We start from the raw sequence: 6,788 nt of genomic DNA on the forward strand, positions 1-6,788 counted from the left end.
CACTAGATTCTCCACAATGGTGCACCCTTTAAAAGGACAGTTTGCGCAAAAAAAAAAAAAAAAGTTCATTCACCCCCCATGTTTTATGGGGTCCAAAACATTAACTTTCATTGTATGGAGAAAAAAACCTGAAAAACTTCTACATATGTTCAGTAGAAGAAAGCAAGTCATACAGGTTTGGAATGACAGAGTCAGTTAACGATAACCGAATTTTCATTTTTGCGTGAACTATCCCTTTAAGTCTAACTGTTTTGTAAGAGCTCCTTTCCGACGTCTAGAGTTATACATCGGAAATGCTAATTCTTTAACAGTATCTCTTCCCTCTTCTAAAGATGCATTCGAATAGAGCGATTTTGTAGCAAATTCAAGAATATGGGCGTCGCCATTCTATTTGCGCAATTACCGTTTTTTTTTTGTTTTTTTTGTTTTTTTGCGCTTTGTAAATTAGCGCCTGATTTGATAACATATCACTTTTTTTATTTTGAGGGGTCGGGATGTGAAGCTGCCTGGCAAGATTTTTAAAACCACGTAGAATTTACGTTTTGCGTTTGTATCAAATCTGTTTATTTTTATTTCCAATCACATTTGCCTTTTGTATTCAAAAACATCACTGTATTCTCAATAGAGCTCATCCACAACTGTTAATCGACGAAGAAAAAAAGCTTGCTGCGAACTGTAATGTGCAATACTTTGTAGAACGATATGCATTGTTCCTGTTTTCACCTGTCTTTCGAAAAAGTTGGTACTTGGAAGTGTGGAATTATGTATGATTTATGAGCAGTTGTAATATGTCAGAAACAATGAACAGGGGCCAATTTAAGCTGCCGTACACGGTATGCTGAATTAACACCAAAAACTCAATGCAGATCTACTTACTGTGACAATTTATACTTTTTATTTCATTTTATTAGAAAGTAAAGCTGAAATCTAAGGTTTATGCCAATGTTATGGATTAAATTTATTGGATTTTAATATTCTTTTTTGACTTGGCCAAGTTAAACAAAACTGTAGCCAATCACAAAGGGAGAGGCTCATTTGATCTCAACAGCTTCTACCTTGGTACCTTTGGGATACTTTTATTAACTGCGAATTAATATGTAAATGTTGAAAGAGGCACAATTTCTTTAGCAATACAGAGATTTAATTTGCAGTCTCAGGGTGTGTTTTAAAGACAGAGACTGATTTCCCACTGTTGCACGTCTCTTTGAACCCTTCCATTTTTGAAGAGGAGCTAAATGGGACAGTGTTTATAAATGCAGAACCTTTTTCAAGTAATGACTAGAAATGTTTTATTTTTTTATTTTGAGGATATCTGTAAGTAAAAAAAAGCAAGTGTATATCGACAAAAGATTTTACAGTACCCAAAAAAAGAGAAAAAAAGTCACGAAAAATGAAACAAAAAAAAGTTTTTATCTCTTAATAAACATTTATCTTTTAAAAACAGTGATTTTGTTGATTTGTGATTTTTATGTTGATATGATAATCATGCTAAAAGTCGGGGGCGGACTCTTTTGATTTGGGTCAGTAAGGAACCGCACACCTAGCAACGCCTTGGCAACCATCTAGCAAACACCACTCACATTTTCTTCGGAATATGTAAAAGTAAGGTAGTATTTCTTTAAAGTTTGATTGTTTTTGGTTATATAAAAGGAGGTAATGTTTGTTTGACCCAATTTCGAGTGTTTTCCCCACCGACCTCAGCATCTTTCACCACGGTAAATATTGAATTTTTGGCTGCTTACCATGACCTACAAACAAAAATAAACTCAGTACATGGGCACACTGCTAGTGAATGGAAGGACTGTTTGTTCTTAGAGGAACAAATGATCTCAAGACAACAATATCATTCCTTTCTATTCTAATCATTCATCATGTTAAACAGGATTAGCATCCTATGACAATTCTGTTAAAATGCCAGAACATCAATACCTACAATCAGTCAAACTGATCTGGCACAACATCCATCCATCTGTATTTTTATATATCCATATATATATCTCTGTCCGTCCGTTCTTTATTATGTAAACAAACATCTCTATTTCTGATAATAAAATATCAAATGTAGATCACAGTCAAACAGACATTTCACTAACCCTAAAAGTTCATGCCAAAGTCAGAACTGATCATTTTACCTGGCACCCAAGATAAGCTCGTGAACTAGTCCTGTTGGCTGAGGACGTTACCATAGCAACCGCTGCTCCCGTGCGCTCTGTTCGGTTCAGTATCAGGAACATCAACAGTTTCTCATACATTTACACATTAACGCATCACAAAAATACATTTTGGCTAAAGGGGCACAGAAAAACACTTTTGGTTATGCAACACACGATGAGTGCCACAAAAATTACCTTCAGACCACTATGAAAGTGGTTGTTATAATTCACAAAATGACCAAAATTGATCCTGTGTGCACGTGTTGTGCAGCTCAACACCCACAATTCGCTTTCAAAAATAGCCCTGTCCATTTCCCAGGTGTTGAAAAGTGTGTTTCGAGAAGTAGAGGATAAAACAGAACAGCATTTCCAAAAGTGCTGGCTACTCACCAGCAGGAAACCCGTCACCAGCAAATCTCCCGCGGAGACTGTGGGGTTAAACCAGGCCCTGTGGGAGAGAGCACAGTGCATTTTAACCAGGCTTACCTCTGCTCTATTTGGACATGATACAGCGGACTCCAGTGTGAAAGCCCCACACCTCCAGTTTGTGACAGGTGTTCCTGTTGAAAGTCTTTCAAACATTCACTCATTTCAGAGCCCCTCGAAGCCACTTGTGATCTCATTAGATGTCCCTGGTCATTACTAACTCACCGCTGTCTTCTGAGAAAATTCTGTACAGTGTATTTTTTTGTAACAAGGGTTTAACAATTTGCAGTGAATTGCAAAGCAGGTAAATGTGCAAGTTTACCACATTTGCCATTGCATGTTTAAAACAATAATATCTTAGTAAAAACCTAAAGTAATATTGCCAAACTATATATCATTTGAAAGCTTAAAATCTCTAGTTTTCATATTTGGTGGCTGTTATCTAAAATAAATTACAGAGGAGCAGTAATTTATCAATTTGCAACAAGAATATTTCATATTCATTAGGAGTATTTAGGCCTTTATTTTGAAATAACAATAAACATGAAAAATCATGAAAGATTGGTAGAAACCTCAGTTTGTTTTCATGCCATGAGTTCAAAAGATAACACCAATTCCATTTTATGACAAAAAAAGGTCTGAAAATGTTTTAAATATAAAGAAAAATGTATGGATTCTCGATTTCTGATTGGCTGCGAGCTATAACGCTATAACGTAGTCTTTTTATGCATTTATTAGAGGTTGAATTCAAATCAAATACTGCCAAACCACCCATACTACTTCTGAATAGGATGTCTACTTCATAAATTGTATGAAAATTATGGAAATACATGGTTCAGATCACTCAAAACATATATGAAAATGGAGGCGCCCTTATTTGGGCAGTAATGGAGTCTAGTGAAAAAGTTGGGTACTGCGCCCAAATAAAATCTTACTGAAAGCTCATTTGTTTAGATATCAACCTAAAATTTGGAATACAACTTGTTCAGATTGTTGTCTTTAATTTTCTTGCAGTTTTAGAGTAAAATATATTTTGTAATATATATATTTTATATAAAATATTTATAATTAAATTTTACATTACACCATTTCATAAACTCAAACTTATATAACTTTTTTTTCTGTTTCATTTTTTATCATTTCTAGACTTCTACGATATTCTGGAAAATGTCTTCTTTAAAACAAGACCAGGCATAGGTCTATATTCCAAAGCATTCCTGAATTACAACCATTTAAGTTTGGATAGTGATTTTTATGTCTATGCAAAAAAAAGGGGGGTGCCAGTTAACAGGATATATACTTAAAAAAATTATGATATGACACAATGTTATACCATAAGTTACGACAACATATGTTTTTACATTGCTTTAACTCATCAAAATTCAATTTTCAACTCAAAATAATCCAAATAAGTTCAACTTTTTTAAATATAAGATTCAACCCATTTTAATTTAAGTTGAAATTACTTAAACATCCAAGTTGATTATACTTAAAAATGTAACTCTACAACTTTTTTTACACTGTATATATATTGTATATAATATGAATGTATTAATATTAAATCTTAAAATGTTACGTATTCGTAATATATTTATAATAATAAAACTACACTCACCTAAAGGATTATTAGGAACACCATACTAATACTGTGTTTGACCCCTTTAGCCTTCAGAACTGCCTTAATTCTACGTGGCATTGATTCAACAAGGTGCTGAAAGCATTCTTTAGAAATGTTGGCCCATATTGATAGGATAGCATCTTGCAGTTGATGGAGATTTGTGGGATGCACATCCAGGGCACGAAGCTCCCGTTCCACCACATCCCAAAGATGCTCTATTGGGTTGAGATCTGGTGACTGTGGGGGCCATTTTAGTACAGTGAACTCATTGTCATGTTCAAGAAACCAATTTGAAATGATTCGAGCTTTGTGACATGGTGCATTATCCTGCTGGAAGTAGCCATCAGAGGATGGGTACATGGTGGCCATAAAGGGATGGACATGGTCAGAAACAATGCTCAGGTAGGCCGTGGCATTTAGCCGTGGCATGAGAAATTGAACAGGTGTTCCTAATAATCCTTTAGGTGAGTGTATATACTAATATAATCTAATAGCAGATTAAATATGGAAAGTAGACCTTCAAGATCAAGGCTGACTGATGTTTTCTGATTTGTATAAATGTATTCATAAATATCTGACAGGGTATAATAACGTGGGGAATTTGAAACCTTGCAAAACCTTATAAAACCGAAACCTTAACCTCTTCCTGACTTCAGTGTTATAAAACTGATAAAACTTACAGAAAATCTAATAAAATGGTGAATTTATGCACACATTGAATAAAAAATAGTAGTAAAATTGTAAGAATCAATGGTCTCTCACAAAATTGCATTTACAGTGATCATCAAACACATTGAATTTGACTCACAGTGTTGCATTTTACCTCTTTTATTCAGTCGTTATTAAAAAAAGGATATCATTAGCACATTCCCGTATCGACAAGGAATGGGTCTCAACACCAAACCAGTCTAGCCAAACCAGAATAGACTTGATTATCAGTTATCTTTCGCCATTGAGCTTCAATACGCTGTGGAAACAGCCAGGTTTAGTTCATACAAAAATACTGTACAGAGAATAGAACTTTCATATTACACATTCAAAAATACACATATCAATGCATACATCAGGAATTCAAAATGCATAGGGATGAACACATTTGGAGCTTTATAAAGCGTATGTAAAATCTTTTAAAAACCTTTCTCTGGTCTCAATATTGCACATATAAAAGGAATGATGAAGGAGCCACTTGGCTTGAAACATCACCTGTGGTGAGAACATGAAATACATATTTTTCTATTTTTGGAGCTGTGGTGTGCCAACCTTCCCTCCTTTTTAACATATAAAGGGAAGCCAATTGTCTTTCCTCCTGGAATAGTACGTACATGTTAAAATGCTTACACTATCATGGTTAAATGTCTCTGAAATGAAAACAGTCCCTTCTTTGAGACTTTGCTTGCTGGCGTTGGCCTGCAATGCAGCGACCTGCAGACAAAATGTGGTCTACCGCAAAGCAGATGTCAAATAAGACATTTCAAATAAATAAAGGTCTTATTTTTGGGAGGCAGTTGGTAGAATTACGCAACAGGCAGGAAGGTAGTAGGGAGGAAAAAACCCAAAACTTAAAGGGGCCTAGGAGCGAGCCTTGGGTAGACTCCTAATGCGACGGGGCCTGAACAGAGACTCTGATTGTTCAACAAAGTCTTGTAGAACAATGAGTGCTTTCTACTTTACTGCAAAAAGATTTTGCTTGTGCTTTCCAACATGGTTGTAAAGATGCAGGGTGAGGAAATAAATGCAGCTAATCCACAATTAAATACAGAGTTTATAAGTGTTTTGGTGTGGACAGGACCACACTGAAGGAGAAATAACCCCCAAAAAGTAGATTTCTAAGTGTGGGAAAACTGCTTGAACCACACAAGGGAAGTCCTAAAATGTAAAAGAAAATATTTGTTGACTTTGACAAACCACAGGATACAGCTGCATTTTGGTTCCTGAAATGGTATTTGCTTATGGTTATAATATGAACCAAGATAAATCTTTCATGTGGGTTACTTTTTATTGTTTTAAAGAGTAGGTCACCCCATAATGAAAATTCTGCCATTATTTACTCACCATTGTTTTTTTTTAAAACTCGTATTGTGTCATTTAGTCACAAAAGGAGAATTTTTTAACAATGTTCATGCTGCTCCTTTACATACAACAACAATTCATGATGGCTCATGTCTGTCAAGTTCCAAAAAGCTTTGTGTTGAGACAAGTAAATAATGACATACTTTTGGATGAACTATTCCTTAAGATTATAAAAACGATAACTTTCTTCATCTAGGATAAAAACACTGACCCAACTACATATATTGGAATCAGAACTGAAACTGTTAAAAAATTAAAGACATTTCCAGAGTCTTTGTATCCCAGAGTGTTGGAATCATCTGCAAAAAACAAACAAAAACAGTTCTGAACTAAAACCGGTTCTCGATCCGCAAACCTAGCCAAGAAACATCTTAACAGCGGTTTTCTCGGAAACATCACATCCCATACATCTTAAATAAACAAATCTACAAGACGCACCCTCAAACAGGTTTGCATTAAACTCTTTAACCTGTCAAATTCTTTCTAACAAAAGAACTCTAATTGTTTGGCTGGGTTAAACG

This window comes from Rhinichthys klamathensis, unplaced genomic scaffold, assembly GCF_029890125.1.
Source record: "Rhinichthys klamathensis goyatoka isolate OS25496 unplaced genomic scaffold, OSU_Roscu_1.1 h1tg000009l_1, whole genome shotgun sequence".
Lineage (NCBI taxonomy): Eukaryota > Metazoa > Chordata > Actinopteri > Cypriniformes > Leuciscidae > Rhinichthys > Rhinichthys klamathensis.